Source organism: Spermophilus citellus (genome assembly GCF_964194105.1).
Source record: "Spermophilus citellus genome assembly, chromosome: 17".
Lineage (NCBI taxonomy): Eukaryota > Metazoa > Chordata > Mammalia > Rodentia > Sciuridae > Spermophilus > Spermophilus citellus.
In genome coordinates, this window is record NC_138199.1 from 19,400,746 (window position 1) to 19,414,010 (window position 13,265).

The following is a 13,265-nucleotide window of genomic DNA, read 5'->3' on the forward strand; positions in this document are numbered from 1 at the left end:
AATGCAAATAATCATATATTTATTCAAACTCTAAAATTATATGATTGTTCAAAACAAATGCTAGATATAAGAAAATACATTTTTAATCTACTATACTTTCTCCAAAGAACACCAGTCTCTTCAAACTCACATTAATTCATTTTCTTTATCATTTTTAATTGATAAGTCCTATTACAAAAAGTACTTTAAAAATGTTTTATTAAGCTATCTCACTTCCAAGACCAAAAGACCTGATGAGAAAAATTAAAAGAGAAAAACTTTATAATTGACATTTTCCTCTGATATATACTTATTCTAAGTTGTATATTTTGTATTTTATATTTATATTTAAAATGTCTATTTAATGTACTTTTAATTTATCTTATGCTTAATGCCTTGTATAAAGCTGAGAACTTATCTAAATGTTTTTCTCACAGGTAATCAACTTACTGAAAATCATTTATAGGCAAAAATATGTGCCTTTGCTATAGGTTTAAAATTATGTTATGAAAAACCTAATTTTTATAATTTTAAAAGGAGTTTTTAGTCTTTACAATTTCTTTTTTAATTCACTACAATGCCAGTCTACACCTGGATAAGTGCCATGATCCTGTTTGTTATATTTTCAGTGTACATGGTTCTTACATCTCTCTATTTGCTTCTCAAGATGTTCTGAAAATGTTCTATACTAACTGCTCTCATTTACATGTGGTGTCTTTGATAAATTACTCACCTTAGTAAAGGATCTATTTGGTTTGTTTTATGATTTGTTTTCTTGTTCACGGTCTTTAAAATAAGATATAACAAGTAATAATATTGGTGTTACCACCCACAGTTTATCTCTTCATGCCAATTACTTAAACATTGCATCTCAGTTTCCTCCTTTGTGATGTCAAATAATGAGGATATGTTTTAGGAGGAAATTCTAAGTAAAAATGACAGAATGCACACAAAACACTTAGCATGGTAGCTGATACATGTCATATGGGTAGCATATGACATATATCTGGATATTCCTGTGTAATTCAAGCAAGTACATTACCAAGTCTCTCAACTCAGATATCAATCAACTCATCTCATGAGTGTAGTTTTCAATGAATTTACCCCTTAAAAGAGTCTCATAGATAACAGCACAAAGGAGAAATATCTAACAATTGCTAAAATTGATATAGATATCAACATTTGTTGTTACTTGTATTCTTGATAATTCCCATTCTGACTAGAATAAAGTGAAATCTTACAGTAGTTTTGATTTTCACTTCTCTAATTGCTAGAGATGTTGAACATTTTTTGTATATTTGTTGATCAATTGTATTTCTTCTTCTGTAAAGTGTCTGCTCGGTTCCTTAGCCCATTTGTTAATTGGGTTATTTGTTTTTTGGTTTTTTTTTGAGTTAAATTTTTTTAGTTCTTTATATATTCTGGAGATTAATGCTCTATCTGGTTTGCATGTGGTAAAGATTTTCTCCTATTCTGTAGGCTCTCTTTTCTTGTTATTGATGGTTTCCTTTGCTGAGAAGAAGCTTTTAAATTTGCATCCATCCTATTTATTGAGTTTTTATTTTTTTCTTGTGCTTGAGGAGTATTCTTGAGGTAGTCAGAACCTAGGTCCACATGGTGAAGATTAGGATCTATTTTTTCTTTTATTAGGCACAGGGTCTCTGTTCTAATGCCTACATCTTTGATCCTCATTTGAGTTGATTTTGTGCAGAGTGAGAGAGAGTGTTTTAATTTTGTTACATGTGAATTTCCAATTTTCCCTGTGCCATTTGTTGCATAGTCTATCTTATCTTGAGTGAATGTTTTTGGTGCCTATGCCTAGAATGAGATAGCTGTATTTATGTGGGTTTGTCTCTTTGTCTTCTATTCTGTATCACTGGTCTACATGTCTGTTCTGGTACCAATACCATACTGTTTTTGTTACAATGATAAATATTGGCAAGGGTGTGAGGGAAAAGGTACACTCATAAATTGCTGGCGGGACTGCAAATTGGTGCAACCATTATGGAAAGCAACAAGGAGATTCCTCAGAAAACTTGGAATGGAACCATAACTTCACCCAGCTATACCACTCATTAGTTTGTATCCAAAGGACTTAAAATAAGCCTATTACAGTGATGCAGCTACATCAATGTTCATAGCAGTTCAACTCACAATAGCTAAACTATGGAACCAACATAGGTGTCCTTCAACAGGTGAATGGATAAAGAAAATGTGAGATACACACACACACACACACACACACTGAAATATTACTCAACCTTAAAGAAGATGAAATTATGGCTTTTTCCAGTAAATGGTTGGCACTAGAGAATACCATGCTTAGCAAAATAAGACAATCCCACAAAACCAAAGGCCAAATGTTTTCTCTGATATGGAGAAGCCAATTTACAAAGAGGGTGGTATCTAGGGAAGAATAGAGTTACTTTGGATTAGGTAGAGGGAAGTGAAGTGAGGAGAGGGGTTTGGTAGGATAGTAGAATTAATCAGCCATTATTACCCTGTGTATGTATATAACTACACGATTAGCACGATTCTGCATCATATACAACCAGAATAATGAGAAATTATATTCCATTTATGTTGGATGTGTCAAAGTACATTCTACTGTCATGTATAACTAATTAGAACAAATTTAAAAAGTGCTTTTAAAGTAAAATCTACAACAAAAAATAGATACAAAATTATTTTAATTATTCAAAACAGATAAAACACTGCTCTGCTGGTATGCTAACACATTTTTATAAAGTTATGCTGTTGTAACAAACATTCCCCAAACCTCAGTTTTTACAGCAAAAACATGATTCAACATGTTTACATTTCACTTATGCCACAGGTCAATTCTAGGTTGGCTAAAGGCTTGCTCAGTGTTTCTTTTTGTTGCTATTATATGAGCTGCAAAAATAGGTTCTATTTGAGTCATGCTTTTATTATGGACAACTGAAACAAAGAAATGGATTAAATGTGTAATGGTATTAAAAATTCCCATGGGAAAAAAATCATATGATGATTTTCTCACAACTTATTAACAAAGCAGATGATATAAGCAAACTTGGTTATCAATAGGGTGGGGAATTTTAGTTTGATTAATTAAACAAGTAGTAAACAATAGAGAAAACTAATAATCCTTTACCATCATTTTTCAATGACATTCATAGCTTTTTCCTCATTACTACGTTTTAGTCAAATGTGAAAGAAATCTGAATATCTACTCAAAATATTTAAATTAAACTAATAGTAAACAACAACAACAAATGTAGAGTTTAACTCAGATTTTTTTTTTCTGAACCAAGAAAACATTTAAGTGTTTTAGCCCATTGAGGTTACGCTTTTTAAAATGTCATGATTTGGATGCTTATAAACAACAAAAATACATCTTTCTTAGTTGTGGAAGTTACAAGTTTACAATCTCAAGATTTTATAGATAAGGACATCCATATATCTCTAAGAAGAAATAAGAATAAATGACTTGCCCTCATTCTAATAATAATTGAGTCAAATTGTGAATCCATTATCCTTAATTCTATGTATTCATGCCCATATACTTATATGTAAATACACTTAATAGCCCTAAGCCTCTATTGCTCATTGATTATAAAAATCTTAAGAAAACTAATATTCATTTTGGAATCCATAAGGAACTCAGTCTTATGTGCAGTTCCTAGACAAATTTAAATCTGCTAAAATCAATTATAAAAATCAAATGTAGAGTATAAAAGTGAGTTATTTTTAAGTTAGAAGATCAGTTAAGAAATCATGCAGTTTCTTAGAAAATATTCAGTATGAATAGGAATGTAGTACAGTGTGTCATACATGTCTATGAAAAGTAAATGCACTTTTCTTAAATACAATTGAGAACATACAGGCATAACTTCAGATCAAACTATTATCTAGATGGATGACATGTTACAATTCGTACTGGTATCACATAATGAATCTTTCTATATCGGACACACTACCAATATAAAGGAAGACTTGATATAACACAAATGACAGTTAAATTTGTTAGTTAATTTTCTTAGGCTCTCACACCTCAACTATAAACAATATTTTATTTCTGAATTTCTAAGTTATACACTGTAAAAGATATAAACAATGATCAAAATATCTGGCTAGAGTTTAATTTAAATTTGAAAAATAAAGACTTATGTTGCAGTTTTTATGGCAAATGAATTCTAGCATGGCTGTGTTGGTAGGAAGGGAGCCAGGCTGATCAATCAGCTCAATATCTGATAAGAAACCAAACATTTTATGGAACTTTCATAAGAGTTCTTAATCTGCATGTTGTAGTTTGGATATGAGCTGTTCCCCAAAGCTCCCACATGAAAGTTTGGAGGTGAGATGATTAGATTATGGGAACCCCAATCTAATCAGCCCTACCTGTTTGAATAGACTGACTAGATGGTAACTGTAGGCAGGTGGGGTGTGTTGGAAGAAGTGGGTCATTGAGATGTGCTCCAGAAGTGGGCATCTTTCCTGTGGTCCCTCCCAACCCTCCTTTATGAGCTGAGCAACTTTCAGACTGTGTTCTTCCGGGATTCTATGCTATCTCAACTTGGGCAAGGAGTAATGCAATTGGGTGTCCATGAAATGAGACCTCTGAAACTGTGAGCTCCAAATAAACATTTCCTTTTTGAAGCTGTTTCTGTCAGGTAGTTGGCTAGCAGCAACATAAAGCTGACTAACTCACTGTATAAATATATCCTGACCTCTACTGATAATTGAAAGCCATTGAAGTTTAACTTCCAGAATTAAAAAAATACATCACACCAAGTTGGGTCTTTTATTTTTTCCTATGTAAGACTATTATTTTGTACTTGATGCAATTATCTTCATGTTCCTCTTGCATGAACTGAGCCAATGCTAAAATTGTTTCCTTAATTGTGAAAAACATTTTATAGACTCCAACAGCTCTGTGAGACTGAGAACACATTTTACTTTCTTATTTTATGAAAATAAATGTAAACCTTATGACTTCATAGAGTGCTGTTTTTTTAACACAAGTATCTTAAACCCTTGTTTTGTTTTTACTTTCTGTTGGCTTCAAGGAAAGCACAACATTTTTCTTTTTTTTTTCTCTATGTTCTTTACTTCTTATATGCTTTAAGTGAAGTTTGTTACTCTAATTTGAGTATCATTTTTATGGAGCATCCTTCAGAAAATAGCACAAGCTTGGGTTTAAACAAGATATAGTGAAAACTGATTCCATCTACAGCAACAGCAGTATAATTTCATCTAACAAGTTGTTAGTAACATTTAGCATGAGAGCTTCCAACAATTCCTATTTTCAATGAGCTCTAACATATAGAGTTTCCTTTTATTAAATTAAAACCTTGTTTCCTGGAATATCTGCATTCTGATTGCGGCTTTTCTTATCTGATTCATTATAAAATTCCTTCTATACAATGCAACTTCAGCAATTTGAAAATAGAATATTACTAAGCTTAAGACCCTTATATTTCTCCATTGTGTGTCATTATAAGCCATTATGTTCTAAGTCCTTTTCTTGTTGATTAATCTCCTAGATGTTCTCAAGTTTGCCAAATAGAGTGCTCTTGATCAGACTTCTTGAAATAGACTATTATCTTCATATATCAAAAAGTGTATCTTAGTGATGCCATGTGAAATTACAATACTGTGAAATTGCATTAGATCACTCTTGAATTACATATAAATACTATATCAAAAATCATCATATAGCACGTTTTCAATCCTCTCACCAGAAAAGCATCAAGGACCTTTTTTTTTTGCCTTCCCATACTGGAAGCAATAATGAAAGTTAAGTGAAAAAAAAAGTTTAATTTTTCATTATCACATATTGTTCTGTCTAGGTGTCTGGGTAAGAAATTTTAAAGTTGTATATTTAAAGAGGGAAGGACCACTTGGACATGTCTGATCAGATGTGCAACATCTATTTCAGAACACTAGTTTTATCACAACACAATTCTATTTCAACATTACAAGTGTTCTTCAAAGTTTTAATTACAAAAAAATCTGCAATTTTTAAATTTGCAGTTAATAAAATGGCCAAGTCAAGTCTCTACAGAGGGCTCACTGAGGACCAAATGAGCTATGCATGTCCATCCATGCTCTTGGCACCTTTCAGTGGCATTCATCTGCTCCTGTTAAAGACATTGAATCTCATGGCTGGTTATCAATGAATACAGTGCCCGTGACCCAAACATATCTTGATGAATGGAGCTAGATTCTTGGCCATGGATGAGGGGAATGAGTAGGGTGAATTGTGGGGCATATTTAGCTTAACCCTATCCCTCCATGATTCCTCAAGTCTTGTTAGCAGCATGCTGAATCTCAGCCTCCACAATCATGGTGGCCTCTAAATATGAACATACTTGTCAATCTCCCCACTTTTGAGAATGATGTTTGGAAAGTAATAGAGCTGTTCATAAGAGGAAATAGACGCAGGTGACCTGACCTAGACTATTTGCTCATTATTGCAGGGCATGCTATTTGGATTTTCCTGTGTACATCCTTACTCTTCTCTTGGTATCTAAAGATTTACTTGGAATTTGTCTCTTGGTTCATGTTGTCAACCTTTCAGACCCTGAATCATTTTTTTCCTAAATCTATTACAAGCTGCATTAACCTTAACTTGGGAATGGGACTGGATAGGTAGAATGAAGAATTTCTCTAGTACATTTTTTATCAGTTTTTGTTTTATTTTAAAATATTTAATGCTTCCCTCATGCTTCTATTCAGCTTTGTTTCCCCTCACATATATGTTCTTTTTCATCTTTCTTCAGGGACTCTATTTTTTCTAAGGCTTAATCATTTTATAGCTTTTGTTATTGACTAAAATAGCATAATATATAAACACAAAATTTCTTGTACTTAAAATTTGACAAAAATGCAGCAATTGATGACCTCCCATAATACTCCAAACTCAAATACTATTTATCCAAGAAAACCAATATTTCTCAATATAAAGGATCGGTAGAAATATGAGACATTAGCTAATGTGCCAGTATTCACAGTCATAGAATCTCCTGACCGCAGGAAGTATTGTTGATAGTGGTTAAAATATATATGTTGCCTATAAGCCCCACCACGCTTGATATTTTCCTTTTCATATTTAGTGGTCCTCCAGGTCATTTAAAGTCCTAGAATAAAGAAGGCCCATGATTCTTCAAGAATTCAGTTTCTCTGTGTATGGCTCTGTGTGTCAGAAAATTCTTTCAGTGTGATTTCTTTTTATTTCTTTGCAACTCCCTTTTATTGCTCCTGTCATACTCCCAAGAGTCACACGGGGGAAAATTAATTCTTCTTACACATGATTACATATCATCTCGCCAGTGAGTTTTCACATATAACCTCACCTAAATGATTTGTTCTAGTTTCATTCCATTACTTAAGGTAATATTACTACCACTAATATATAACAAATAAAACAACAGCTCAATTAAAAGGGAGCAAACTCTGGATTTAATTGTTTGAACATCAACTTCTTACCAACTTTGTTAGTTTCAGAAAATTAGTGAACCACTCTGTCATAATTTCCTCTTTAATTTTTTTTTATTTCATTCGAAATGGGAATCAGAATATTTTCCACAGACCTACATTCCCAGTCCTTTTAATTTTTTATTTTGAGATAGGGTGTCACTAAGTTGCTGAGGCTGTCCTGAAACTTGTGATCCTCATGCTGTAGCCTCCAGAGTTGCTAGGATTTTAGGTGTGCATCATCACAGAGGGCTCCCTCTCTTTTTGAATAGAAATACTAGGATAAGTATCCTAGTACCATCCTCGTGGGATTAGTAAGAGGATTAGACAATTTAAATGGTGAATTCTTAGAAAGTTCTTGGGCTTAGAAATAATACCATTGGGGCTGGAGTTGTGGCTCAGTGGTAGAGTGTTCACCTAGCATGCATGAGCCACTGGGTTCGATCCTCAGCACCACATAAAAATAAAATTAAGGTATTGTGTGTACCTACAACTAAAAAACAAATGTGTTTTGTTTTTTTTAAAGAAATAGTACCATTGAGGGTGCTTTTGCCTCATTGATATTTTTGTCTCTATTTAAAAAACAAAACAAACAAACAAGAACTGTCTGTGCTCCTTTACTCTGATTGGTAATTCCAAATGATTATTTAATAGTAATTATAGTTACATAGTAACATATGGAGTTCTTCTTCTTTATCTTCAGTTAACTCACCCATTGTTTGAAATATTACTTACTGTCACTTTAAGCAATTTAATAAATACTTAAGCATGTATTAGTTTTATAAAGTAATTAAGACCTTTTCATGAGGTTGTAAATTCCATACTTTTGTGGAAATCTATTGACACTTCTCATAAAAAATATCCTGAAATTACATTTTATTTTCCCCTCAATTTCTTTATTATTCCTTTCCTCCCCTTTCTTCTCTGATCCCTTCTTTTTTAAAAATTTATTTTCTCCCTCTTTCCTTTCTACTCTACTTATTTCTCTATTTCATTTCCATTCACAAATTTTTATTGGGGATGTAACATTTATCAGGGGCCCTTGGCATTTAAAACTGAACAAAAGTGAGTTCCTACCCTCAAGAACAGTGTTAGGAGAAACAGAAGGAGCATGGAGGAGTCCCCACAGCACTGTCCCTGAGCATATCATCACGTCCATCCTCATCACAACCCTATGGGATGGCCTCTAACATCACCCTCAATTTACAAATTAAGCAAATTGCAAGAAGAGAGAGAGAAAAAACTTATTACTACTCTGAAAGTGAGTACTGAAACATTAAGCCAGACCATAATAGGCTTTATCATATTACATCAATTCCCCCCAATTTTGCAACTAGCAAGTGAATTCAGAAGTGTGGGTAAGTGATGGAGTCATATACAAGCTTTCTTTTGTGCTGAATTCCATTTTGCTCCCATCATGCCCCTGTCTTACCTCACAGTAGAGGCCTAAAAACTGGCCATTGAATGTACATATCCATCTCCATCAGTAGTTTTCTGAGTGCAGACAGCTGATGTCCAGAGGCCAAAGTTTAAGTCACGTCTCTTTCCTTCCTGGACATCAGATTCTTCAAAGAAAGAGAGCATCATTTTTTCCAGAGAACTGTTGAATTGATTTTCTTGCTATCTTTTTACCTTTGATATGTAACCGTTTAAAATATTTATATGTTTATGAAAATTTGGGCCAATATACTGCAACATTGGAAATACATATTGTATAATGTTTGACTTTTTACCTTTTTTCCTTCTCTGGGATGGAGATCAAAACCTTTGAATGTTGGGGAAGGTTTCAGAAATTAGATATGAGACACAATCAGCAACTTTAAGAGTGCCGCTGGAATAAGCAAAGATCATAGAAACCCAACAAAAAAGTACAGAGGACACAGCACTGATTTTAAATTGGCTTTGGAAATAAATAAACAATATACTTAAAGTTTCAAATCTATTCATGGATAATTTTTAAAGGTTTTTGGTACTGTTAGTTGAATTTAACTTTGTGTGAATGTATAATTAGGATAGCTAAACCAAAACTGTGTGGGTTAAAACTACAGACACTTATTTGACTTTTTATTCTGAGTTGATAGTTTGAATTGGGCTTACCTGGAATGCTCTCTCCATCTGGGCCAGACTCAGCTTATTCCTGCGTCAGCAGTAGTGGACACTTGTTTTGGTGGAGAGTAGGTGCAGCTGTGCTGAACTGAAGTTCATCCGTGATGGAGCTGCCTTAGCATACTTTATGTGCTGTCCATGGCAGAGGCTGAGGAATCTAGCTTCTAGCCAAAAAAATCATGCCTTATTTTTTTCCTTTGGCACTTTAGTTCTTTCACATCCTCCAGGACCTATATCCATAACACAGCAGGGAACTTCTGTTCAAGGGACAAAACCAATAAATAAATAAATAAATAAATAAATAAATAAATAAATAAATAAATAAATAAATAAATAAATAAATACAAAAAACCAACAAGATGATTTCTAATACCTATGCTGATCCTCCTAAATCACCACCTACCTACCATTTCTTCAGGAAAATGGGAGAGTTGGTGCTTTCTCCAGGTATTTTAGTTAGCTTTTGCATCATTGTGATCAAAAGACATAACAAGGACATTTAGAGAAGGAAAAGTTTATTTTGGCTCATGATTTCCAAGGTTCAGTTAATGGTTTGCCAACTCCATACCTCTGAACCCAAGGTGAAGCAGAACATCATGGAGAAGGGCCTGATGGAGGAAAGTAGCACAAGACATGTTAGCTAGGAAGCAGTGAGATAGTTCCACTCGCCAGAGAAAAATATAAATCCCAAAGCACACCCATACTTCCTTCAGTCATACCACCTGCCTACATTTACTGCCAGTTAATTCATAATCCATTAATTCAGTGGACTCATTCACTGCTTAGGCTAGGACTCTCATCTTCTAATCATTTCACCTCTGAAACTTCTTGCTTGGTCTCATACATAAGCTTTTGGGGGGACATCTCATATTTAAACCATAATAGCAGGTTTGCCTCTTGTTTATACTATTGCAGTAAAGTATAAAGGGTAGACTGTTTCTCTCATTCAGGCTAGTTGTTAATTGGCTAGTCCCACAGCTAGCAATTCAACTCAGCTCTCCTGAGCTCGGTTGCACTCCAGACAGGAATCCCAAGAGCAAGAAGGGCCCCACAAAAAGCCTGTTGACTCTAGTTTGGGAGCCCTATGTTGCCTTCACCATCTGGACAAGTCATAAAGCCATCTTAGACTTAACGAGGAGGAAAAGAGCCTCCCCCTCATAGAGGAGCTGCAATGAATCCTGGATACTTTTACACAGTCTACAGTCTCATGTTGGCAATTGTAGTTTTGTGGCCCAATTTAAGGATGTGGCCTTTGACTTAATCTCTTTGATAGTTCTTACTGGTCAGTTGTGCCATCCTCCATGTATCATCCATCTTTTAAACTTTAAAAGTAACCAGGAGTGTCTTTAATACAGAATTAAAATACTAGGATCAGAAAAGCAAAGACAGAATTTCCAGATAACAGAAGATAAGGCTTCAAATTCATGACAGAAGCAATGGGTGTGTTTAATTTTAGAGGAAAATCTTAGCTTCAGGTTGATAGCTGTGGAAGAGGGAGTAACCTTAATCTATTTACACTCAGAGGGAAGAATTACATCAAAGCTTGAAAGCTATAAGAGTCAACATTCAAATGCATCTTAGGAAAGACATTTGTAACAATTATAACCTCAAAATAAAAGAGACTGACTTGTAACTAATTGAATATGTTGTAAGTTGATTAAAACATCAGAGATATTAAAATGAGAAACTTTTCACATTTTATAATCACAAAAGTCTCTGGCTTTGTATTCTATCCCTTCATTTTTTTAAACATACCTTACTTATTGAATTTGACTTACTCCGTCAAGACCCAAATTAAAGATACTTTCTTTCACCCACTTTTCTGATAAAATAAGGGATTTTTCATTTTAAGTAGGAGTAGAAAACTAAACTGTGTTTTGCACATGTTACTGGCCTAGAAACATACTCAACAGCCTATGTACATGTGTGCATGTGTGTGCATACATGTGTGTGTCTTTGTGTGTTTGTGTGTGTAGGAGTATGAGGCATGTCAACAACAGGAATATGAAAAACACATCCTCAAAGTGTGCTGTCTAAATTATCTTTAACAAGGTTATAATTTTTCTATTCATATCAAGCAATGTATTTACCATAGTAGACCTATTTGACTAAGCACTGGCTTTGAGGATCAGATTAGGCATATTTCCTCAGTTAAAAAAATCCTTTCAATTTTCCAGGGACACATATGTATAACTGCTCACAAAAAAAAAAAAAAAAAAGATGTTGGCACTAAATCCAGTTGAACTTTTGGGTTTTAAACTTACCAGAATTGTAAATATGATTACATTGCAATTTAGTTTCTTTCTTAGGTGAAGATAATTAAAGTAATGCTCTTTCAAAATTGTCATGAATTTTAAGTATAATAAGTAGGCAAAAAACACATTTAGCATTTTGCAAAGTGCCTTACACCCAAAAAGAATCAATACATTTTATCTATTTATTACTGTTGTTTTCAAGGTCATGATTAAATAGAAGATAATGTTATAAGAATGTAAAGTTCAGACTTTTTAATCCAAAACTCTGCTCAAGTTTGGTCACGAGATAGCTAGTAATGGTGGTTAATTGTGCTCTGTATCTCAGTTTTCTCACTTTTGACATAGGAATTATGATACCACCAAATTATTTTAGTTGTTTTATTATTAAAGTGATTGACCTAAAACTGTTAGAACAAAATCAGAAATATACCAATTACTTCAAAACTGTTAAGCACCATTGTTAGATTTATAATAATAGAATTATTTGTTACCTACAGCACATTAGAGTGAATATCTTCTTGAAGTAATAGGCTAAAGTCATGCATTGTTTACACTTTTATCTTTACAGAAGACAGCTGAATACCCTTCTCAGTTATAAATCTATTTTATAAATAACACACTATATACTAATTAATATAACAGAGTGATTTGTAAATAATGAACCAAAAATTATAATTACCCAATTATATACTTTTGTGATTAAAGTTTTTTTTAATTAAGAGTGATTCTGTTAAATATTAGATACTTGACCTTTACTCACTTAATATTTTTGTCAGAAATATGTGTATGACACTGAGAATATAATAGAAAATGTAATATTCCCTATCTACTTTCTCATTGAGCTTGCATTCTAGGAACAAGCCTTAAACAATTTAAAATATACATTTTGGTGTACAGTACTAATTTTTCTAGACATGTCAATTAAGTAAAGGAAAAACCAAGGTTCAAATTTAGACTCAAACTAAAAAAGCAATCAAAAATATGTAGATTTTCTCAGTTTAAATTTCCCTTTGAGTCAATCACTTATATAGCTATTCCAAAATATAATTAACCAGTTCTATATTTACAACAGTCACATTTTATTGAGTGTCCTTCTGTATTCTTCAAAAAAGCATTGTTTATTATAACTTTTTACCTGTTTCCTTTTCTCCAAATCACATTTTCAATGAGGGCAGTGGCCCATGGAATTAATTTCATGAAACTCTCAATTGTACTACTGACCTCAAAAAGGTAAATGGTTCACTAATTGAAATTATAGAGAGATGATTTTGGGCCCAAAATACAATGACAGTTTTCTCTGTTGAAGGGTAAGCACTTTCTATATGAGAAATAAAACTTGAATTGTACTTATAAAACTAAGTCACATTCTCTGCTGCTAAAGATATTTCTTTGGTAATTCAATGACCCAACAGGCTCACAATTTTCCTATCATCTGACTCTATGAAATACAGTCTTTATTTCTATTCA